General features: G+C 35.9%; 1 protein-coding gene across 1 annotated transcript in view; it reads left to right on the forward strand.

The window, feature by feature from the left end:
- The first annotated feature begins 242 nt into the window (after positions 1-242).
- The window catches only part of cntn5 (contactin 5), a 197733-nt gene continuing 170954 nt past the window's right edge, over positions 243-27021 (forward strand). The window contains exon 1 of the mRNA XM_088920592.1: positions 243-724. The gene's annotated coding sequence lies outside the window, so the exon portion shown is untranslated. The remainder of the gene's footprint in view (positions 725-27021) is intronic.

Consider the following 27021-nt stretch of genomic DNA (forward strand, 5'->3'; position numbering starts at 1 on the left):
CCAGGTGAATTCAAGTAAATTGATTAACGGGTGATACAATTTAAGCACTTCTAAGTGTCTGGCATGAGACATACGGAAATGTTTTGAAATGAATAAAAAGGTTTGATACATAAATTCTGTTTGCTCTGCAACAGAACAGTAGTATAGGAGCTGAACTATCTGTGCGTTCTCTCCCCACCTCCTCCTCCATCCAAAACAGCATCCAGACTGATACAATGCAGGGAGAGAGAGGAAACAAAATAATGGGGAATTCAGGCAGTCTCATCCGACTAACGCTCTAGCTACTGTACAAGAGCTCTGAGGGACGCAGCTCCAGAACGCACAACGATACAAAGCGAGAGACCGTACTCGGAGTAGCCAGGGAACAGTGGAGCAGACTGCTTAACAGCAGGGCATGCTCTGCACAAGTGAAGCTAATAGCCACGGGATGAACACTTGCCATCGCAGTTTTTCTTTCTCTGTAACAGCATCAGATAGTGAAAGAAAGGGAGCTAGCAAGACAGCAGAGGGAAACTACAGGGCTCTGAATCGAAGGATGTACTGCACGCGTCTGCTCGACAGTTAGAGGCAGAGGACTCCCTCTGGATATAAAAAGGCTACTCTGCCATCCCGTATCCCCCACCAGGCTTGAAGGCGTATTGGGCTTGTGATCGCTGGATCATCTGAGTTGGCAACACGACACACTGGGACAGTCGAGAGAAAAGAGTCTGCATTCCGCTGGACGGTAAGTATCGCAAGAGTTGCGCCTGTTTCCATCTTTTTCTGTTCCTGGAGTGAAGTCAGATGTTCTGGGTGAAAAGTGTAATTGAAGCGAAGAACAACTCATCTTTGACGCGTGCTTGGACCACTTGATGCGATTTTCAGTGTATTTTGGTAAGATAATGATTTTAACAGTGGATGTGGAAAAATCAGTAATAGAAGATCATTGAAGGGACTTACAGTATTTTACAATAGGAACGGAGCATTTTAAGTCAGCTTTATTTTACTCTCGTGAAAGTTTTTCAATAGAAACACTGTATTAGCGATTGAAAAAAATATTCTGCGAAAAGAGGTGCCTGCATTATTATTCATGTAGCTGTTGACTTACAATATGTGAAGAATTAGCCTCAATGGAAACACTGATTAGAGATCATTAAGGAACCGGTAATATGTGAAAGCCGGAAATAACAGGTTGTTGTGCAACTAGTTCAGCACATCATCAGCACCTTTTTGTTATTAATTATAGTACTTACTATTTCAATTTATTTTAATATGCATGTACGTTTAAAGCGCATATCACTGTACCATCTGGATTAATTAATATTTGCCATTCGTTTGAATGACGTGGGTTGGAATTTGACGAATGATTAACTGGGATCTGGCTATCAAGTGTTTTTAATTGGGCCAATTAGTATAGCAGGCGTTGTGGACTTCATGTTAACATTAAGAATCAAAATTAAATAGACTAGAATATGGTTGACAGTTAAACGTCTGACCTGTAACCGTTTATTACATTGAAAAGTGTTAGAAAAAATACCTTATGAGCTTATGATATTTAACGCATATTTAGAATATTCAGATGGGGTTGGTTGTATTGTAATCGTAAATATGGTGTAGCTGTGAAAGGATAGCATCTACAGTATAGCTATTATATCATCATAAACTTACACCCTTCAGTGGGGGATTCGTGGAGAGCACGTCTATCACATCGACTCTTGTAGAAGACGAAGTTAAACTTTTTTTTAGTGGAATAAATCACGTTGTACATTTGTTTTATGAGTATATGCATATGTATATATGAGTATAATATAAGCACACACGACTAAATTGTCTGTGGTAGATGTAGGGTAATGTTATTTACAGAGAAGCTCCAAAGAGTCTGGAGATGCTCTTCGTCATTCTGCAGTTAGGTTTGCTACTGGGTACCACATCGCGATTGTGTTCCTTTATTGCTTGGCCCTCTTTAGCCACAGATGTACCTTAAGCAGTTCTGTGAATTTACATATAAAACTGCGAACTCCCAGTACGCCTGCAGAATGTGTTAACTTTTGCGGCTTCACATTATAATTTTGGAAGCAATAATTAAGCTTTGCCTCCCTGAAGTTTGTGTTTTCCTCCGGCAGAATTTCATTTGAATTTGCTGCTACTGACAGCTCGGAAACTCTCCTGCAGAATGATTTTGAAATCTACCTGTTTTGGTCCACTCTTGGAGTTTCAAACATAAATCGAAACGACTTATAATTGACAACTCTATGTTGTATATTACAGTTGGTAAAACTATGTGGTCTGAGGGTTTAATCTCAATTCAATAAATGTGGTGTGATCTGTAATGGATTTGCTTGTTGATATGATTTTTAATATTTCTTGGCCAGTTTGTCATTTCAAATCAAAATGTTATCTCACATAAGGTCACCTGTTAAATAGAGAGACTGGTTTATAATAACTGAAACTCTCATGCAGACAGATGATGAATTACAGATCTTTAAATGTCAGATCATGCTTTTCACTTGATGGCTTAGGCTAAGTAAGATAAGACCTCTTGGATTTAGGTAAAGATTGACATTTGGTATTCCGTGTTAATGTAATATTGCAATAACAGTAATAAAAACCAGGACAAAAACAAATCACAAATCATTTACCTTTCTCTATATGTATTCAGCATACATTATTCAAAAACTGAATTATTTAGAAAGAAAACTTTGGGCTAAGTAGATAGTATTTCTGTGTTTCAGTAGACAAAATTTCCAGGCATCTGAAGGTTTATCAATTTTCCCTCTCGTTTCTATTTTTTATTTGAAAAATATAATACAAACAACAGTCTCATTTCTTAGTCTCCCGAGTCTCCTGTAACGGCCACCATTGTAAACTACAGTACTGTAGTATCATAATATTGCTGCTGTCTAAAAACAAAAGTTAAATATTTTATTCTTATTAAAAACAACAAGAAAATGTACAGTTATCCTTCGGCATTCATTAAAATAATTCACTACTCAAAAACAAAGTTTATTTTTTTATTTTAAAACAGTCACTGCAAGATTACATTAAATGTAAGTCCTCACTCATAATTTTATTACATAAAACATAATTAGCGTTTTCTTGACTAGTACTGTCAATCTCGTCTTGATTATCCCAGTTTGTAACCTTTGGTTACTTAGATTGCTATTTACAATGAAGTTGAAAATTATTGTGAATATTATTTTTTGTACAATAAAGGAAAGATGTGGACATGATTTGGGGATCTTATTCTAAAACCTGATTTCCAAATCCTGATCCAGCTGTACCACTGTCACTTCGGGTTTTCATTTCAACTAAACTTTTAATACAGTAGATTAAACTTAGTGAACCCTTAATCAAATAAATTGAGTGATTAACAACTGTTGTCTGTACTCAGTCTCCCAAATCCAACAAACTGAATGTTTTTAACTTGTTTGCGGTTCCCCTGTACAGTAGCTTTCCAAACAACTCTTATTTTCTATGAATTAATGATGTATAGATGGAGATAACATTATCTAACAGACACGATAACCCTTCTTAGTGTTGTATGGGACCACTGGGCTTAGCATTAAACACTGATTTTATGCTAATCTCTCACATCAATCTACTATTTAAGAAATGAAACTTTTTTAAAAATACAAGCAAGGATGTCACTTTAAGAGCTTGACAAACTAACACATTTCAAATGGAATGAAAACTAGAAGACACAGGGGCACAGAATTAGGAAACACTGTTTTAAATTATTGCATTTTTTGGAGATACACTTTTAACAGTTGCTGCAGGAAGCTAAAAATCTCTGTAAAATAGGGTTCCTCTTGCAAGCCTTCCAGTATCATCTGACACCTTGTCCTTTGAAAACCAACATTTAAAAAATGGGTTAGGTCAAATCTTTTAAGCTGGCATTTGGTGATTAGAATCACTATGTGAGGAGTTTATTTTCACTTCAAAAAAGACAACACAGGTCTTCAGAGGTAGTAGGAACATCTGGTTAGCAAACTCACATGCGGTGATATCTCATACAGGGATCTCCAGCCCTTGGCCTCATGACCCCGCTGTTGGGTGTTTTTCATTCCAGCTGAGGACAGTTCTGCAGTTGAACCCTTCTGCTCTTCTTCCTTCACAACTGGTCAGCAGCAGTCCAGTGCTTTCCGTTGGCACAGCCGGAACCTCTAATAGTTTGCTAAATCGATAATTTAATTTAGTCATTAAGTTGCTGTTTGTAACAAAGAAACTGTGCAGCAAGGGGTTGAAAGAATCCGAACCACCTACTTTCTTCTCTGGTGTTTGCCTGTGAATTTTTCCTCTGGAAGGTCTTAGCTGATTATTTTTGCTATCCTTTAGAATGTGAGCCCACTCAATTGCACATCATCTGCAACCTCTTTGCTTTTAAGCAGTGCAACATTTTTTTTTCTCACTTCCCCAGCAAATACAGTATATTTACAAAACCTAGCAGTGCATATGTGTTAACATACAGTATACATATTGGTACATACTGTACTTAATAAGATGGTCAGTACTGTGATTTAACATTTAACTTTCAAAACACACCCCTTGTACTTACGTCATGGACCACCAGGGGTCTGTGGACCACACATTAGGAACCGCTGATGTAGTGAATCTTCAAATCCTGAGTTGTTGTATTATTCCACGATCAAAACAGAATGGTTATATAAGTGTGATCTTAGGTTTGTGCTTACTGTTTCAACTTCAGCCATACATGAACTTGCCCTGTTTCATAATGCATTCTAGATTAGCCAGCCTGTTTTAAAGTTTCTTACCTTCTGTAGCATTATTATTAAAATTTTCTTTTAAGTTGGTAGTCAAATGAGTATACCAGAAATATTCTACCTGATTCTGCATGAACTGCAATGTTGCAATAGAACCAAAGAGCTCTTGAGTTCTCTTAGAAGTAACCGTGCTTTACTTTAAGTTATTGTTTTAAAAAAATCTGAAAAAAATCTCCTTCATCTCACCTGAAAGGTCATTATCTACTGTGCAAACAATGTACTGTAATTCAAATGTTGTATTTTTGCCTAGTAAGGTTATGCTTTCAAGATCGTCCAGTTTGTTGGAGTCCATATTTGTCAAAGATACAGCATTTCTCACAATCCTTGTTCGTAAACCATAATAGGCTCCTGTCAGTGACCTTGTACAAACACTTTCCAAACACTGCCTCCGGCATTGTACAAATGGGTCAGGAATTGTTTAACTGGACCCTGGGAATGAAAGTAGAATCTAGTTTTAGCTTTTATTTTTTTCCAAAAGAATGTACTGTAACATGTTAATTTAGAAGTAAATTTCTTTTCTGGTTTTTATGTTTGTGACACTTGACCCAATTCTCTTTGACTCCCGATATGTAACCACTTTAATTTAAATCAGAAGGAGACAGGCTCTCTTTTGATTAAAAGCTTGACCTGACTGGGATGATGTTCTTGCAAAAAACACTGCCATGTTATTTGAACATAAGGGAAGGCCAGCAGTTTCATACAGCTTATGTACAGTAATATTGCCTTGACTACAGGCCTTTTAAACATTAAATATGGATCCTAGCAGATTTTGCATTTTAAAACTCACATTTGTATAACATTATGTGGATATTATTCTCCCAGAATGTTCATTCTTAGCAAAAATCAAGTTAAAATATATTTTATGATGTGATCCCATTAATTTACACTACATGTATATGGGTCTAAAAAAGACAGGTTTTTAAAACAAATAACTCACTGTAAAGTACACATTTTCTAAATTTATCTTGCTGCAGTTTGAGTAAAAGAAATCTTAAATGTTGACATCTATAATTTAAATTTAAACATTAACCTGGAAATTGGGTATTCATACTCAATTGAAAGCCCTCTTCAGAATATACACTGTGCTAGTCCTGAATTCTGCATTGTTTTGCTTTTTTTTGTCTGCAGGAACATGTAACAGTAGGCAATTGAAAACATCAAGTGCTTCGATATTCATGCAAGGGCAGACACTGTACTGTAAGCAAACATTAATGGACACAGGACATAAAGCGCAGTGGAAAGGACTACTGCCTGCAGATTTCCCTGAATCCCAGGGTAGTGAGAGTAAGCATTCATAATGCACTCCACAGATTAAAATGTAATTATAAAAGGCAGGGGAATTAAATACCATGTGTTGTTCATTTTAAAACACCATTCTCTTTTATCACTTTCACAATATGTGTGCCTTGAATGGCTAATAGTCATTGTGATTTATTTTCACTGTTGAATTTTTTATGTAACCCTGTGCAACTATAGACATATACAGTATGACTCCATGTGAAACAAAGTTTTGATCTTCAGCTTCTTTCAACTATTCTTTAATTACTTCTTCCAGAGAAAAGAAAACTCAAATGACATTGTTGCTCAAATGGTGAGGTTTAATGAGAGTGAAGGCGTCATGTAAAGTCTTGGTTTTGATTCCACAACATTAGTGTTGACCATGAGGAAAGACCACATATTTTCCATTCGTTTTGTGTTTGAGACAGAGAGAGTATTTGTGTGTTTAATAAAAGGATAAATATAAGGCCACAGGGGTTATTTTGATTTACATTTTTGTTTATATGGACTGGAGCAAAAGATGGCTGACACAGCATTGCACTTTGCAAATCACATTCCTATTTTACATTTCATTGTGGAGCAGCTTTATGTATCAATACATTTTATGATAATATGAAAGTAGTTTCTGTTATTCACTGCTTGGATATTAGGAACAACAGCTTCCATATTTTTCTTCTTGACAAAAAATGGCTTTTTAAGCTTTTGTTTTGTTTTTGGAGTTGGGCTGTGAAAGGGGAAGGGAATGTTTTTATTTTTCGATGCCTTCCTTTCAATGGAAAATGAGCAGTGAAATCACTTGTTGTAAGATGGTATACAGTACATGGATTTTGGTGGGTAGCTGCGTCAGCAGCGTAGGCTGCAAAGGAATAAGTAATAGGTTTATTCCATGCTGAAAAGTGAAGAAAGAAAACACAACCTTTCGGCTGTGGAGCCTTCTTCAGACATATCCGTCCGCTGAAGGGGATTACCCCCAATCCTTTCCGGAATGGTGACGTTTCATGTTCTACCCTAACACAGCAGAGAGAAGTTGCCATGGAGAATTCACATTAGTCAAACTTAACTTTTTAACAGTTTTACTACTTTAGAGTAATAATCCATGCATTCTAGGTACGACGTTTTGTCATAGAAGCTTTTATTTCGTCACCCTATTTCGACTGATGAATATTCATTTATCCACGATGTATTTTGTACATGGAATACTTAACAGTACACGTATTTAATAGTACAAAGCTTTAGGTATTGCCGAGTTTACCTCATTTAGTTTACTCTGAATGGACGTGAATTAACGCATCCTTGTACTGACATTTTTGTGCTGGGACAGGCGAGACGAAATGCATTCAGTAATACAAAGCTTTGAATGAACAGCGATATTCACACGTTTTCCTTAGTTTACTAAGGAAACGCCTGTTTTGAGTCAAGCTTGCTCAACATGAGTGAATACGATGTGACACTACTTTTGTACAGGGATAGACTAAATGAAATTCAATTTCATCAGACTGCGAGTGGAGAATGAGAAATTCTTTAAAAAATAAATATCTGCCGACACGCACTTACCGACTGGAAAAAAGGCATCAACAACAGAAAATATTATGACCCTGAGCCGTATAAACAGCGAGTGACGTCACGTTTTATAACGATGCCCTCTTGATTACTCATGCAATTTAAATCCACAATAGCGCTACGTCACAGTAGGCCTTAGGGTTTAGGGCAAGGGACATGGTCCTAAAGTATTCTTTGATGTGGAACAAGAAAACCTACAGTATCTTCTTTTTGTCCTCCTACGTGTTTGTTTCCGGAATAAGTGTTTTTTTCGGTTGAATGAAATTGTCTAATAAACAAAGAGTGATCACCAGCATGCCTGTGTAGTGGTCAGAACCCAATAGAGGCAAAGGTAGTGCTGGAAGATAATGACAGTCACATTATTTCGTTTGTATTATATCTGGCATTTTGCCTCACACCTTTCAACTCTAAAACATTAAATACACACATTTTCAGGACTTGTATGTATTATTTCTGCATGATCTCTTGTCACACTTATTTTGGTAAACTAACACAAGACATATGAATTGTACTAGAGTGTACTAAAGTGAAAATTGTTCATCTTAGAATGAATTTTTCTCTACCTTAAAATAATTCAAGGAAGTGATATACAGTATCTCCATTTCCCATTATTAGTTTATACTGAACTGAAGCCAGCTGGCAGTCTTCTCAGCTGAGCTGGATTTTCTTCTAACACTGAAGGCAAATTGGATCTGTGTGGTATGGAGTATAGTCATGCATGTTTAAAAAATCCAATGAGGGAATATAAATTACTGATTCATATAAAACACTGTTATAAATGCATTCATATTGCTATAATATCACAAATTCTCAGTGACCCAGTATCTTTCCCAGGGTGTCTGTTTACCTGGCATGTCACAGTGTAATTGGTGGTGCAGTCCTGAGTGGTTTCAAATACTGTCAAATCTGAGGTCAGATACAGCTTCTGGCAAAAGCTAAGTGAAATTGCCCTCAGTCCTTGGGGGACACTGTGAAGTTTGATACAAATGACCTTAAATTGAGGTTTAAACACCACTTTACCTCAAAGTATTCTACTACATACTGTAATATGCATTGCAAAGCAAACAGAGTTTAACTGTTTAAAAGACAGACAGATAATTTTCAGATATTTTCCATATTAAATATACTATACTGAACTAACCCTCATGATCTTATTACATTGTGTACAGTATGTAATGTTTAAATTCAAAACATCTATTGCAAAAAGGCACTGCAATTTATATTGTGTATTCTTCATCATTTTGTAACCTGTAAGGGTCTATGTTTGAATATTAAATGGAACCAGCCAATGATTAAGCTAATGGAATATGATATGATTAAGAATAAGACAGTCAATACTGTCAGAACTTTTTTTCAAACTAAAGAAATTCTAAAGTTCTGAAGTTTGTATACAATGTACATATGGTATACAGACCTAGGATCTGTATATTTTAGCAATTCAGATTGCCACAGAAATCAAATACAAATCTAAAAACATGTAAATGTGTGAATTACAATTACCATTACAATTAAGAGTTGTTCCCATGATCACAAACAGTATAATATTGAAAATATGTAATACTTTTTTTCCAGACAAAGACTGGTGGAGATACAGTATATATAACCATACATACTGTATGGCTTGCTAGTCATGCATATTATCTGACATTGTCCTTCAGGAGAAGCTTAGCAATTCCATTTTTGACAGTTTAAGGTTGCAGAAAATCCTAAAACTTTAAAATGTAAAATAATCTTAGCTTAGATCACATGGCTGCAAATCTGAGTTTTACTGAAAATTAATTTTCCTCCGTATCGTGTTTATAACACCTTTAATAACTGGATTATTTTCTTGTAGAACCTATTTTATTCCAATGGCTGTTCATGAGATATAGACAACATTCCTTGGATTTATTGATTAAGGGCGTTTAGATGGGATGTGGTCCACCCTGAGTGAGCCAAAGGGCTGCTATGAGAGAGATATGATCAGGCTGGTTGATGGTTGTTGTGCAGAGAACACTGGGAAGAAAATATTTTATTACATGGAGGAAGGAGAAGGTGAATGGTTGAATCCAGTGAATATCCACTTAAAGTGTTATTGCCAACTCCATTAGACAGAATGTGTTCATGTTCATCAGAAGATATCTTACGTTTTCTGAATCTGCTTGCATGTGCTGTACATGAGAATGTACTATATCTTTCTATACTGTACATGCAACCATAGAACATGTAACTGAAAAAGTCAAACTGAAAACAATGAACAAATATTGTAAATCAAGCACTTGTGTAATCTAGAAGAGACTTATTCAAAGAAAGGTGAATTAATGAATCTATATTTTCTCTTGTGTAAGTGACAACCTAATGTTTTTAAGAAATGTATTTTGGTTCTAAGGTGTTTCTGTATGTTTTTAAAATGTTAACCTTCAAGGTCAGAGTGGATTTGCAGTTTCTGTTTAAGGTAAGTGAAGTAGTGTAGAAATTAAGGTAAAGAGAAACATTTTAAGTTATGACACCCTGAAAACATTTTTCCTCAGTTATGACATTCAGAAAACATTTTCCCACAATTTAAGGGTTATTGACATGGGCCAATAGACATGGGAAAGAATCTAATTGAAAGTGACAAATTCTGTGAAGACTGGCCCTAAGGGAACTTGAATAAAACTGCTGCAATTCTGGCTGAGAGAGAGAAAAAAACAGCATACAAAAGTGGGAGCTCAGGGAGTTGCACTGAGTGGTATGAGAATAATATGCTGAAAAAAGACGAGAATACAGACTAAGAAGGACTGTTTGTTTAACTGACCAAAATGTGTATTTAACTATGCTGGCATCCAGACATTAATGTATGTGCACACAGCCTTGAACAGGAAAACAATACAGTGTATTTTCACCATAGTTCACTTGGAAACTATAATTTGACAACTCCAAAATATCCACAATAATTATGTAATTAGCATTAATTTTATATGCTGTATAATTAAAAGTTTTAAAAAGCTTTGCGGTGTGATACATTTTCTCATACCTTCTTCTAAGTGTTAGTGTTATACACCATTTAATACTTTAATACATAGGTATACTTTACCTATGTGTGAAGATAAATTAATCAGTCCTTTTAGGAAAAATAAACATTATAGTCTATGTATCACTCTGATCACTGTATCAGTCTCAGTATTTTACTAAAGTGCACTCCAGAATAATGGAGCTGTGATTTATTGCAGATTTTTTTTAAGCAAGCCACAGGGAAACAGCTTCCTTTTGAAGATAATAGGGTTTCAGCAAGGTAGCTAGTGCTAGCTACATTCTAAATAGGACAACATATGGCAGGAGGGTTTTTAGTTGGTTCTTGGGAGACAGAATCCAGAACAGGAAAGGCAAGCACTTAGAAATACTCAGTCTATATACAATGATGAAGTCACTGGGGATTTGGTCGATTGAACCTTAGAGATTGTGTGAGGTCAGAAGAAAATAGGAAGAGTTTTGCTGTGTAGAAAGAGTTCAAATCAAACGATCGGTTGCCATCAGATGTTCATTAGTCTACATTGCCCTGAAGATTTGCAGCATCCATGAAATCTGATGCACAAGCACAGTGAGCCCTGTGTGGCTGTCAGTGATACTGATATATGTACTCATTTATGGGTAGCTTCATCTTGTACCTTTGTCTGACGTTTTTGCCCCTTAAGCGAAGCCATGGAGTGTTCTCAGGTGGGTGTCATAGGTTTCATTATGCCTTATTATCTCTTTCACAGTGTGCCAGGTCATTGGCGGGTCAGTTACTTTAACCCACATCTAAACTACGGGGGAAATGTATTTAAGGATTACAATCAGCTCTTAAAATAAATTAATCTTCTGTAAATGTACTTTTATTATCATTCATTTTTGCACTTCAGTCACTTATTTTTAAATATTAATTTTCCAAACAGTTTTTGTATGTTGTAAAACTGAAATTGGGTCATCACATACACTACAGCAATTAAAGTTTTTGTTTTCCATTTTAATAAGGGAGTTGCAACTGTATTTCAGAATACAAAGAGCTGATTTCAGCACAGTTTGACTTCTCTTATTTATTTTGGTTTCTGTTCTGATTTTCATAGTGCAAAAGGATGCACTAGAGACTCAAGGTTGGTGGGTTGATGCAGAGAACTCTTACTAACAGAGTGGATAAAAACAAACAAAATATCAAAACAATGTTGACAGAGGTAATGAAATCTCTTAGTAGAACAAACGTAGTGTCAAATATTTTCTGTGCTCCAATAAGGAACTGAAAAATGAACACAAAATAAATTAAGAATGCTTACTCAGTTCTCAATCACATTAATACAATTTTAAAAAATTTCCTGTCCGTTTCTTGATAGTGAACTGAGAAAGTATGTAGTCTTTGATATACAGTAAGAGAGTTCCTATTTCCTCAACATAATGCGTTTTTCTCACCTACTGTACGTTCTGTCTGCTGAAGAACTCAAGATGAAGTGGTAAAAAGCAAAGATTGATGTGTCAGAGGTCTCTTACAGTGTTTCCAGAAGGCAACAGAGTGTGCAATGTAGACGTTAATGCTCTAAAAACTGTTGTGAATGTGGCCACACAGTCAACCAGGTGAGAAGATAAATTTCACGGGGGTGATTTCCAAGGGTTTTCACTTCTGCATAAAATTTGCTTCCTATTTTCAGGAAGCAGAGCTGGGGTGAAGTTTAAACTGCATTAGCTGAAATATTTGATGGGGTTCTCTTAAACATTGAAGGAAAACCAAGTCCTAGAACACTACAGTTCTGAAGATGTTCTGCATTGCCTTAAAGCTCCAAATCATTTAAAGTTGAGAACCATGAAAAAAGTGTAATCAAACAAATAATGTGTTCCATTAAAAGTGTTTGACAGTTCAGTCACTGAAAGTATCAAAGTAAGAGAAGAAGGTGAAACAGCATTTCAATGCTGTAGTTGGATTGACAGTGTTGACATTTCAGTGTGTGGGTTATCCAACTTATTTTCATTTATGTCTTTGCACTTTTTATGTGGTATAAATGATGTTGTTACATGTATTTGAACCCAAAGTTCTCTGGAAAAAAATGTAAAAAAATGTTTTACTGGCACTTAACAAGCTTTGAAAGTTTTCATATCAGTTTTTTTGTCTGCCTTCAAAAGGCACCATGTGACTGAGAAAACTCAAAGGTCCCAGATAGATACAGGCAAATTAGTAAATCTTCCCTGAAGCAATAGCAAAATAGTACATGTACATGTTGATCTTTGTGATGAATTACACCACACACAGTAATATACTGTACTATAGGTCATGACAGACATATTGACAGGATGAGTTTGAGTTTCTGAATTGAAACGGGAGATCATTCTTTCTTAAACCTTTTTATCTGTTTTCCTATGAGACAGATTATAATCTTTTAATAATTTATGTGACATGGGGTTTTTGTACATGAACTGCAGCAATATACAGTATAGTGTGATGTACTGTAATTGAATATGATTAACATTTTTGATTTTGTTAAATGTATTAGGTGGAGACATACAAAATAAGTTAACTGTCATTATTCTATTGTGGAAAAAGTATCTCACTGTGATGCCTTACAGCTAGGCTAATCTATGTTCTAAAAAAATAATTCGTATAAGCTTAATGACTCGTAAAACTGCCCAGGTTAAGTGAATTGATTCAATATAACATCTTGAATGTGGATCCAGGTGGGGCTGCACATTGGTGGTGGTGGAGGGGAGTCCACATTGCCTGTACAGCACTCTGAGTGGAGTGTCCAGAAAAGCGCTATATAAGTGTAAGCAATTATGAATTATTAGCAATTATTATTATTATTAATCTGTATCTCGGTCATTGTGGCTTTGCAGTACTTGACTTTGATATACTAAGGCCATGCCCCTACTTTAAGGCCATCTATAAATGTTTATTATAATGGGTAAAACATGAATTTATGAAGTAAAACTCAAATAATGAAATTGAAAAAAACTATAAAACTAGAGGTGTGGAAAGGAATTCCTCATTGCATTTGTACAGTGAAAGAGATATAAGAGGCTATTAAAATCATATTAAGGTATTCCATTGTGTGATGCTATTAAATAAAATGTTCAACAGATCCATCTGTAAGTGATCACATTTAGGATAATAGAATCATCTGAGTCTAATGTTTAGAGAAGCTAAGTGGTGCAGGTTTAATGAAAGATAAAATCTTACTCTTTATTGAGGTTGTGTCAGAGCTTGACAAAGCTCAACAGATCCTAAGTCTGAAGCTCTACACAACATTATGGTCTCACATTTTTAACACTAATTTAGAATGTTCCATGTACTCTGTCCATCTAACAAGTATGACTTTCCCTTGTCGAGTATTACTTGACTCATTTCAAACATAAACTTATTTAGCCAGGACCTGAAATTTGGTTCAGTTTTACTTGTGGAATATGTAGTGTGTCATCCGTTTTTTAGAGTTGTATATACAGTACAGTATATATCCCAAGTGCAATGTCTTGAATTGTGGTACAGAATTTTTTGGGGGGTTTTTGTTTTAATTCTATTAAGGATGTTTGTTTATTCAAAATTAGAACCCTTTTATGTTATTGCACTAAAGATGACATAATTAGCAGTGGATGTTTTTTTATAGTTTCAGCACAGAATGCTCATGGTGCTGCAGCAGGTTTGCACAAGCAGTGGAGTAGGTCTTCTACTTGCTATGCAATCATGTGCCGCAGAACGCTCCACCTTAACATAATTATTGCTTAATTTTGGGGTTTAGTTACTGTAGCTCCATTTTACCTGGAAACACTTCATTCCAACAACCCATCATGATTATACCACTCTGTCTCACCCTTGCTGGGTTGATAGTAGCTAGCTGTGCATTGTGTTTCAATTAAAATTCAGTTTTGAATGTGAAGTGTTTGTGGAACATTTCTCCACGTAACTCAATAGACTTAAAAAGGACAGTAATTATTGTTTCTGAAACCATTGGTATTGAATATAAACTTCCCAACATTAGAACATTCATTTCACCAGCACTGCTCTAGATCCAGTGCTCTCTAGGCAAATAGATAATGGATCTCCATCCCTTCTGCAGGAGAACTCAAATCCAGTTATTCTTATAAGTCACCCTAAATCACCTGTTATTTAAAGACTAAGAACACTTAGTTGATCAATTAAGCAGGTAATGTTTCAATTAAGGGAACGCTGGTCCTTGAGGGCTGATGGATATTTTGATTTGTGTTTCAAATTATCTCTAAATTACTTAAGTGTATGGTACATGCCACTTGTTTAATTGATCACTGATAAGTTGTTGTAGGCCTTTACAAATTGATTTCAGGGTTACCTACTGTAAGTGAGCTCTTTGGGCCCAGGGTTTGACACATTCTGAACTGGAGAAATAATACTACTTCTACAATACAAGTATACCTTATCAGTAAAAAATAATCTGTATTTAGATTCAACTCAACCATGATCTGTCAGGTCCAGTTTTGCCAATTGGTTGTCCAAAAGCAACTTTAAATCTTTTTCCAACTACGATTACTTCCAAAAAATTGAGACATTTCTCCTTTGTGATGCCTGTGGCAGGATATGATTGTTATAGTGCTACAGTAAGTTGTTCGGAAATTCCATAACCCTAGATAAGATTTTCCATGCTGCAGCAGCCCTGAAGCATATAAATGATCAATGAGATGTAAGTACAAAAAATACAAATACAAATACAAATAAAAAACATAAATGTATGAGATAAGTTTTTCATGTTTTCCTGCAGAACAATGGGATGCAAAAATTATATAAATGTAATTCACTGGGGGGTTTCAAAGCAGTTTCAAAGCATGCTCCACTGGTTAATGTAGATGAGCAGAGTAGGAGGAGCACAGTAAAGCAAAGCTGACTTTAAAAAGTTGAATATTTTTGGAAAATGCTACTTTAACATCCACAAAAGCTCTAAAATGTCAAGAATAGGAGTGTTTAAAACTTCACTTGATTCAGATGTTTTTTTCTCATACACAACTTCAGTTATTTTGCATAAACTCAGATGTTCCCAAGATTGATCTTGACTATCACTTCATATTCCCCCGTCACTCACTTTATTATCTGGTTTTCATGCATATCATTCTGAAATAGCCACAGGCACCTTCTTGCCTCATTTGACTTGTGCCTATTACAGGATAACAATGCCTGTAAGAAAATGCGAAAAAAAATATTCATTGGATACTCCAGATTAAATTGCGTTTCTCTTCAACTGTGCAATGTCACAAAGGACAGGATAAATTGGATAGCCCAAAACTAGATACTTCATCACACCTTGCAACAGGCAGATAAAAGCTTTTAAATTAATTGAGATCCTGACTCTATCCTGTCAGACTGCTTTTATTGTAAAATTGCTCCATTACTTTTTAAAACAAATTCCTTTTAAATTTACGCACTTCATAAATGCACGTGGCACTCTTTTGCCTTCTGAAACAGGTAGTTTGCATTGCAATATCTTCATAATATACTGTAGTATGAATGTGTATTTCCCAACCAAAAGTAGAGAAATTACCATTTCCCTACTAAGAACATTTTAGTGCTGCCAAAATGTATGAGCTGCAGAAAGTTGCATAGAAGGCTTTTTCTTGTTATAGTCTGTATAATCCTATAGGAAAAATATGTTGCTGTAGTTATATTAATTAACATAGAATAACTACTTTAACCTACTTCCATTTAGACCTTACATCTCCTAGATGACTAAGAAACAATAGGAACATGAGAAATATGTTTTAAACAATAATGCACAACAGCTAAGATGATGCATAATATCTTAAGGGGTTTTAAAGTCTTGCTTTTTGGATAGCACTTCTACAAAAACTGGATTTGCCTTAAAAATAGATCTTCATCAAGCAAAACTGAAAAGGAATTTTGTGCAATCTGCACATATTAGTGCATTATTCTTTATTCAGCCTGTTCACAGGCCATTCATATTACTTTCACTGTTCTCTACTTATTAAACTTTAAAAACTGTGCACTGAAGTTCACAAACTGTGTGTTTATTTACACCTATAGACATACTGTAATGAGCATTGGTTCTGTTTGAGGTGATGAAGAGCATGGATATAGAATCAGCCAAATTATCCCTGTAAAATAATGCAATCCTAGGACATGTGGGTATACTTGATCATTTTCTTATGTTCTACTGCCCCAGAAACCTCTGTTTTCCCCCTCATTAGTTCATGTTGTTAGACACATGGTTAACAATGTGGGTAAAAGTCATTTCAAATAAGCACATCTCACATACCATGAACATGGCTATCTGTTCAAGAGCTATCGTCTCTCTGCAGTTTTATGTTCTGTAACAAAACTGACTGAAGTGAATTTACCTCTGGCTTTTAGCCGTGAGGTTTTATTGCTTTGTAATATTCCTTTTAAATTGTCTGCCTGTCTCATATCTCTGATTGACATGCTGCAATCTCATAGATCCGTGACACTTTAACTATCTGGGTTGACTTTCTGAACCTAAACCTAGGAGAAATATGCAGGGAGTTAGAAATGCAGCTTAGGTTTATAGTATGGCAGTGTTCCTATAAATGATAAGGCTGCATGAGGCTATCAGCTTGTTTTTATCATTTTGTATTTATCTTTTTTTTTTAAAGGCAAGAAAATAACATTCCCTCAGTGGTACCTCCTTTCAAGTTTTTACCTAAAACTCAAACATTTTCATATAGCTGCTTTGCAGCTCCCCTGCATATAAATGTACAGTAATAAAAAGACATAAAGATGCGCCAGAATCCAGTGATGCTAGAAGAGAGAATGCAGAGCATCCCAAAGCCAAAAACCTATTAGCTCCAGTCAACCAGCTCTGTTCTGTCACTGCCAGAGATCCATTTTAAGATCCTCATCCAGTAGGAGTACCATGTGCAAATAGGGGATATCCCTAATCAGAATCACGGATCCTATTTCCTCTTTCCGAAACCTCTAGACCACCTCTAGACACTCCCAGAATATGTACAAAGGTGCCCACAGTGCCCCCCCCAGACATAGCGTACACAGAGGAACAGGAGCTAGCATCAAATAACTGTGATGGGCCAGGTATGGTCTAAGGAGGAAATTGATGTTGATAATTCAGTGGTTAGCATTACTGGAGGTAGATTTTGTGTTATCTCAAATATTGTCCCAAAAAACGGCCTAATCGGTGACATTGAAGTTTCTATCCCAGATTGTAACAGTTGCTAAGGAATTACATGGAAAACTGCCATAAAAGCCTTATTGTACATAGCTGAAGGGGTTAGCAATATTTTAACTGGATTAATGAAACCTGAACCCAAGAACTAACAATACATATTATCACTGAAGTTGATAAAAAACCTCTCTGCATAGTGTAATCACAGAATGGCAAGGGGGAGTCAATGTCTTTAGCCATGTGTTTAAGGTGGTCTAGCTGGTAAGTGTTATCAGAGGTCAGATGACTTTTAATAAAGTCCATTAGATTCTGGGAAACTATTTTGAAGTTTTCAGTCTGTACAAAAGCATTATAGTGTATAAATTGGCATTTGGGCAAATCAGTAATACATGATGATACTGTAGCTCCTACAAAGTGTTGGATCTTTATATTTGTTCTGTAATAGGGATGTACAGTATTGGCAATACAAACTGTAATATTATCATCACTTTAAAAAGAATCTTCCTTAATGGATGTTTATATTCATTCAAGCATATTCGGATCTGATTTTGCCCAAAAAGTCAGATAAAATTAAGGAGGGACTCAAAGCCTGCAGATTTATTTTATCATGTCTTAAACCACTTGCTTTTATAACAGAAAGGGATATACTGTAAGCACCTTTAGCACAGCTGTCTCTACAGGAACAAGACTAGGCAATTGAAGAGACTGGAGAAAAAGTGTACACTTCCCCTGATCAAATTGGATGTCTGAACTGTATAAATTAGAGTACAACATGTTAAATGTTGAGTTTATCTGCACAGAATTCTGCTTGTGCCAGTCTAAAGGCTGGAATAACAGTATCTGCAAAACACTCATTACTGCAGCATGTGAAAGCTAGTAAGTGGCTGGCTCACCTGCAATTAAACTATAATTTTATCTAAAACTATGCCTAGGACATTTGGAATAATGTATAAACAATGAATTTAAAACATTTCTAGTGAGGTTAATGTCCACTGCAGTAGCATAAGAAAAAAACTGAACCTGTTCTTGAAATGGTACTTCCTAAGGTGAACTTTAGGCAGTTGTAAGGCAAATTCATTTGAGTTATCCTTGATAGAGTCTTTGTCTGCATCCCAGAATTTGTGTAAGTTCATGAAACAGGCCACCATTGAAATAAAGAATTTCCTCCAATTCAGCTTGAAACCTGTGTCTGAAACGTCTCATTTTGTGGTAGTGTTGTAATGAATGCCACTGTATTTGCTAGGTCTATCCCTAGATCAAGATATACAGTTTACCAATGTACAGTAGATGTCTGGTATTTGTCTCAATTGCCTTCAGTCTTCTGATTCACAATGCCATTCATACAGTATTAGCTACAAGAATGATATGTCCAAAAGGGCTTTAGACAAATAAGGTAAAAAAGTCATAGAGTTGTAAACTGGAAAAATAAACATTTTTTTACCTTTAATATTTAAAAGCGTTTGGATATATCAAGTTTATCCCTGCTTCAAATGACCCTAATATAGAAATTAAAAATGTCCCCTCGTCTAAAGAAGAGAGTATGACCTACAGTATTAATGTACAGGGCATGAAACAAGTATAGGTTTATTCCATACTGAAAAAAAGAAGAAAGAAAACACAACGTTTCAGCCGTGGAGCCTTCTTAAACGTTGTGTTTTCTTTCTTCTTTTTTTCAGCATGGAATAAACCTATTACTTGTTCCTTTACAGCCTACGCATGCTGACGCAGCTACCCACTTGAACTACTACATGAAACAAGTATGACTACTAATTAAAATCAGCTGATTGCCAAATTTCAGGCTTCAAATACCTAATACCAAAGAGATGTTGTATCATAGAGTGCAACACCAAAATGCATGGGATTGGAACTGGCAGAGCAGTGAAAAAAAGGATGCTTTATAGTTTACAATTGTTGCTGGTGTATCAGTCCTGTACCCTCAATGTTGATCATGCTACATTATCTACAGCATATTATGTATTTGTAACTTAAACTATATTTCTGGACCTTGCATGCCAGTGTTTATGACACATTTGCAATTAGATTAGTCATTAGATACAGTACGTACAATTGATACCCACTCTATGTCCCCCTTATCAAGTAATGCCTTTTTTATATAGAATAAAATTCCTTGTTAATATAGAAGAACCAAAATGGAATCTAGAATCTGAAGAAAGCATGGGACAGACAAAAAAACTCAGTGGTACAGTATGGCATGACAGAAATATTATATGCATACAAATGCAGTGAACTGATAAAAGGCACCTTGACTTGTGACACAAACCTGGCTTTCTGTATTTGGTCTGTAATTTTTTGTCTGTTGATTTTTGCTGTGTCTGTGTACTACTAGTCAATTCTCTGTGGACTCAAAATTTATAGATTTTATTTATCCTGCAATGACTGGCAGCTGCTTGGGCACTCCTAATCATATTTTCTGGTTATAGTAATGGTTGTTCTTTTGTATTTCACTGTCAGAAACACTTTCATTTATTGTAGTGCACATGATACTGCAGGATAGGGTTATTTTTACCATGTCATTGCTAGATATGTGCTAGGGCTCTCTTTTTTCTTAGATGAACCTAAAACCTTATTTAAATTCCACCTGTAATTTGTGCTTGCCACTGATACTAACTTCTGTATTTGTCTCGATTTGTTTGTTCTGTTTACGCAAATATGACTTGTTGGAGAATAATCACAGTTGCATTATTGACAAATTCATTTAAATAACAAGAATATCTATAATGGATGAATGGCTAACATATTAACTACTTTTGACTATCATTGCATGCGATGATTATCATGCATGAGCTTGATTACTGGAGAATGGAATACTGAAGGCAAGCCTACAGTTAGATGTCAATTTACTGTATCTACTGTATGCTTGCATCACATTCTGTTCTCAATGCATTTTGGAGATACAGTATAGACATCTACTACTGTCTTGTGTACATTGATAACATCTTTAAATCCACAGCTTTAAATGCAAAAATTCCAAGCAGACTGAGGAACATTAATCTTTTAAAAATGTAAATGCAAACTGACCTGGAGGAGGCAGTTTTAATTGAAAACAAAGAGATTATGAAGAAAAAATGATGTTCTTTTGTTAGGACTTTGCAGCTGAGTGATGCTGCAAATTTACCCAACTCAGAAGCACATGTTTGAAAAGAAGATGTCTATTTCTGACATTCACTTAAAAAAACTTTGACCTTCTAATTCCTGTTTTCTACATTCCCCCAGCTCTTCTTTAATTCACTGGTACACAATCTATTGTCCTCTACAATGCACTGTCAGAGAGAACTTGCCTGCTGGACCATATGGAATAATTATACTAGCAGTCCTCCAGAAAGCACAAGTGAGAATAAGAGAGAGAGTGCATAAGACAAAGAAAATTCACTAAATTAACACCCAGAGGATTTTTTCCTCCAGACCCTCGAGGAATCTGTCACACTCAGACTGATTCACTGTGAGCCAGGGTTCCACCCACTTTTAGGCATATGCTGAACCAGGCTATGTTTTTTACATTGTTTTCAGTGTGCTGTCTGTGAAAGCTGAAGATACACTAGAGCCAGCTCCAGTTATTACCTGCAGAATCACTGCTGTTGAATAGTAGCAGGCTCTGGACTCATTCCAAACACACGCTCTGAAACACTGCAGGCAGGTTAGTGTCTTTTGCATGACTATCTCACAGCTGAATAGCCGTCTACTGGCACCTACAGGTGTTAGAATTATAAGTAGAACATCTGCTTGTTAGTGTACTGCCAATGTAATGATTTTAGTTTTGTTCCCAAGACTTTGAACAAAAGCTTACTAGTGCCATATTGCAGTTGCGACTGTCTTTTACTTTTTTGGAACCTGCAGGACATAAATAATGAATTTTTGAATTAATGTACCTAGAAATTTTATTTTCAGCCTCTGGGACAGAAAGGAGAATTACAGTGTATGAATTAAAAATTACCACAACAGTGCTCCTTAAGTCTGTTTTAAGGCACATAAGTTGAATAGATCTCAGTGAATGTGACATAGATTTAAAAATACTTATAATATATACAGTATATTAATTCTACTTTTCCATAACTTAATTCAGATTTTTTAAAATTATATATACAGTTGGTATTTACTATAATTATTTAATTATACAAATGTGTTACGTACTGCTACAGTATATATTTCTTATTCAATTCAACTTATGGGACCTTCACTGTGTGGTAAAAGCATATTAAAGTATACTATTTGAGTCTGGGTTACTAAACTGTGTATGCAGTTTTCTAGCATATGTTTTTAAAGCGCTGATATATTTTTCTAGGTCTGGATGCCAGACCAGGACAGGATGATAATTGCTTACAGTTCTCAAAGGGTACTTTATAGTTTTAAATCTAAGACTGCTTAACATGTATGATACTTCCCTTTTTGCTCAGGGATCAAGCATGCATTAAACTATGTATTGAATTTTACAAGAAGGTGTAGAATATCATTTGCTTTCACTCAGTTTGCAGTCTTTTAAAAGCTTTAAACTCATAGTCTGTTTTTTAATGTGTGATAAAAGTACAGCGATTTTAATGATAGAGTGGGCAGTGGCATTTCAGGATTTTACTTAGTCACTTGAAAATCACTCATACCACCTGCTGTAGTGGGAAAGAGACTGGTCTTGATGTTTTGGTGATTGTGCTACTGTATGTGAATGTATGGACAGAAGGTAGTCCACTATCTGAAATGCACACCCCACTTACAATAGTCTGCCAGTACTTTTTACTCCACCCTCCTGTCCTGGAGGAACTCCAGGAAGTGTACAGTATGTACAGTACATCTGATGTACAAGGGGACCTACAGTATAAAAGATGTTGTCAGCAGTGTAAGGACAAACCAAACAGTAGGTATAACATAAAGAAAACCCAATAAACAGAAATTGATCCTTTGGGACTTCTGAAAGTGGTGAAATTAGCAAAACACATTGTTTGTAACATTTGCGTTTATTTTTAGTGTAGAAATGCTGTGAAATTGTAAATGTTCTTCCAAGTGTAGTTCACAATGTCTACTTATAACACTAATAATACTATATTGTAATTTATTTTATTTACAGTATGTGTGTTGAGTGGGTTTCAGTTGAAATACTGTAGATTTAAAGGACTAAAAAAAAGAACACACATCCCTTGATAGTTACATCCAAGAATCCTTTTCTTCAAAGGAAGAAATTGATATTTAGGCAACAGCTGATCTTGCAGAAACTGCTGGCTACACAGTAAATGGTTTTGTAGCAACTCTGCACTTATAAATGAGTGAGAAACCCTCCTGTATATCAAGGCAGATATATGGTCATATTAGCATATCGATTAGCAAAGCATTTTTAATTCAGCTGCAAATAACAGAATATGATCATTTATAATAGTGCACCACATAGGAGAGATTGGCTTTTATGAATTCACTTGGCTTAACTAGTCAATGCTTAATTTTATAATACTGGCGTGTTGTATACATTTAAATTCTCATCCATACGATTGTGTTTTTTCCTGTGCTTGTTGCCTTTCTGTGGAATCCAACTGAATTAACAAGGAAATGATAGTAAATTTCATAATGTAAATATATTTGTAAATTCAGATATTATGTAATGTCATTTTCAGAACCCCAGGCGTGTATACTGGCAGGGAATAACGACACCCTATAGGGTTAAAAATCTCTATGTGTATTAACCTTTTTTATGCCCCAAGGTGTATCATTACCATGTGTTAACGTACCCCCTGTTGCACCTTAATGCTTAATTACAAGAAAACAGTCATGAGAAATCAAGCAGCACGACCAAAGTAAATAAGCATTTCTTGTAAAGCAAAATGTTAAATGCAGGATCATGCTCTAAATGGATTGGAATATTTTTTCTTCACAGTAATTTGTGTAAAAAAAATGTAATTAATTGTACTGTATGTGATTATATAAAATACAGAGAACAATAATAATCTCCCACTTCTCACCCTCTCCACCAGAGTTCTTCAGGAAAAGAATGACAGTGCTGTAAATATTTGGTTAAAATATGACATTTATGTTTGCTATAAATTAATTAGGCTATCAATGTTGACTATAAAGTGTTTCCGATAATGTTAAAAGCATGCTCTGCACAATTCATCACATGAGGGTAACTGTGCTAACACATGTGGTCAGTTTAATATCTATTTTGTATTGGGAGGGTGTTTTTCAATGTAAAAACAGCCTATTACTGTACGTGGTGTTTTGCTTAGTGGTTGTTTTAAGTCTAGATCACCTCAGTTGTGATGATGATTGGGCATGGGTAGTGAGGTGATATAACTTGTCGATTGTCAAGCCTGCTGAAAATCAAGGAAGAAAACACAGAAAGCTACTGATATTCTCCACTGACTTAAAGAACAATGCCATGGTGCCATCAGTATATTGAAGGTGAAGCTCAGTGAATGCACTATTGCTCACCATCTTGGTCATTCATCTGCTAACCTGGCAAGATGTTACAACTAAACACAACCCATCGATGACAGGTCATGATCTGGGCAACCACGAGTCATGGCAACTCGCCAAGATCAATGCGGAGGTCCAAGTGTGATGGTCTGGGCAGGAGTGTCTAATTGCTACATTACTCCACTTCAAGTGATTGATGGCAGTCTGACTGCACAGAATTACATTGATAAAGTCCTGAGACCACACTTACTGCCCTCCTGTGGGCTCAATCCTGAGGTGACAACATTCCAGCAGGACACCACAGGTCCGCATGTTGCCTGTGTCTTGCGAGATGTTATTGTGCCAGCTATCTGCGAATGCCTGACTTGCCCTACACTACTAGTTTGTGGCTTTCAGAGTAGAACCCCTGCTGATCAATCCTTTTGATGCCAAATGCTAATCAGCATAATGACTAACTGTTCACTAAAATGTCAGGCAAAGAGTGTCCTTAAACTGGCTTTTGTGACTTAATTGCATTTATAATTGATTGGTTTCTTTTTATGTTCAGTATATGACTAGATTTTATAGAATGAATTTATAAGATAAGAAAAGATCACTTTATTGGCCTTATACAATTTCTTGCATTAGGAATTTGTCTTTTGCACACCCCAGCTTGCTCTTCATGAGACACACAGACAGGGAGGGAAGCATGGGGTCAGAGCATTAAGTCATACGGCACCCCCAGAGCAGTCGGGGTTAAGGGCCTTGCTCAGGGGCCCAACAGATTAGGATTCCTCTGCCGGCCATGGGATGTGAACTAGCAGCCTTCCAGCCACAGGCGCAGATCCTTAGCAACAGTGCCACTGCTCCGCCCTGTGGCATATTAGCACATGCATATTGGGTAAGGCATCATACAGTGCATCCGCTTGACTTTCTTCTTTAAATAATGTGAGGAAATGAGCATTTCAACAGAAAGGTCCAAGTCTTGTAGTTAAAGTTTTAGGGCTTGTGCAAATTGCAATGGGTAATGGGTAATGGGTGTATTACCACTCAGTAATTAGAAACGACTGATTAAGAGTTTCAGTGAAAAGGCAGTACAAGGCTGGGAAAGAGTGTCAATGGGAGCTTCATTCAGATTCCCCCATTTTTTTAAACAGATGGTGTCATGGTGATTCATTGCTTCTGATTAAGTCTGCTGCAATCTGCAAACCAGCTAATAGTAGCCAGGACCAAATTGAACACTCAGGAGGATTAACCTTTGAAGACATCTTTGTTGCAGCAATAAATTTAACAGCTCCTGTTCTCTTCACTGATTATGTGCCATGGTCATCCTTTACTTTTGGACAGTTTGTCCTAACCCCTTGAGTGTATGTGCAACCATCACGAAGTACTGTACAACAAAGTTTTACTGATTAATATTAGAAACAGATCATTTCTTACATTTTTTATATTTGTTTTCAGTTTGTCAGGTGAACATTCTAAAATAGCATTCCGGATAATAATTAGCATTACATTATGGAAAATGCTGAAAATAGGGAATTATTATTTATAGTGTAAAATATAATTGTTTTAATCTATTATTCTGTAAAAATAAAGATAAATTTGAGTAACTTTGGGAAAATATGCTGTTTTGGCAAAACTTGATATTTAAGCTAACATTATAGTAGAATTATGGTCTACCTGTTAGATACAAAGGTAAATTTCAGTATTTCAGGTTTTTGCCAGAGGCTTTTTCATTCTACTCAATGGTAAAAAAAACACAGTCAAGTTGTGGATTTGTAATTTTTTGATTGGCAGAGGACTCAAAATCTTGATTTAATATAAGTATATTAATATCACACTTGATATTTGATCTTCCCATGAATTCATTCTTTTGAGTTTATATGCACTTTTTTATGTAAAAATCAAACTTCTGTTTTTAGTGGTACTGAATCTGTATCCCATCTCTGGTATGGATAATTCTATAATACATCTGTCTTTTTGTATTGCATAATATCACTTTTAAACACACACACAGCAATAAACATTTTGAGGAGCTGCAAGCTGTTCTTCCTGAGTTTCCCAGGTGCTGGCACTACCTCAGAGGATCTACAATACAAAGAAAATGCCTCATGTCAGCAATTGACTGTGTTTTTTTGTTAGCATCTAGCATCTCTACTGTGACTCTTTGTCTCTTACATTGTTTTATCACTTAACCTGTGAGTCATAGGTTGATGTGCAAGGCGAGGCTTTGGTTTGTCTGATTATTCACAGAAGTGTATTTTGCACCAGATTTGTTGTGTGTGATCTGCTGAAGGGTTTTATTCAGTTAAGCTTCATGTTTTAACACACTGATTATAGAATGGGCGTATTTTTTCCTCTGATGGTTGTCACTGCATTAATATTTAAATTGCATAATTTCTTTCTTCTTATTTATTAGAAGAACTTCTTGATGTTTAATATTGCACCACAGGACCCATTGATACAGTAAAAAACCAAGTATTACCAACCTTTAGAATATATTCATTGAATCAGTTTGAAAACTGGGCTTCCTTCTAGCACTGACAGAAATCTCTGGTTGTTTATTCCATTGGAATGTAGTATTTCAGAATTGAATTATGGATAAGACTGTTATAATGGGGACATACTTCAACCTTTAAGTGGTTAAGACATGAACTTTACAGCTTCAGACTTCACTTGTTCATTTGGCCATGATGAAGGAGAACAGAACAGCAAAGTCGCATCTGCTTGTTCACCTCTGGGGACCCCTGAAACGTGCTGGAGGAATCCTGCTGATGTCACCCAACATGCTGGCCCATGTGTACTCAGTGTTTATCTGCTGCCACCGAGGAAGGAGACACAGTCTCTTGAGTAGCAACAGCAGAAAGCAAAACACTCGGCAACACAGGGAATTCGAGCACAGGAACAGGCAAGGGGAAGTCAGGTATCACTTCACATAT

This window comes from Atractosteus spatula, chromosome 7, assembly GCF_055471065.1.
Source record: "Atractosteus spatula isolate fAtrSpa1 chromosome 7, fAtrSpa1.hap1, whole genome shotgun sequence".
Classification (NCBI taxonomy): domain Eukaryota; kingdom Metazoa; phylum Chordata; class Actinopteri; order Semionotiformes; family Lepisosteidae; genus Atractosteus; species Atractosteus spatula.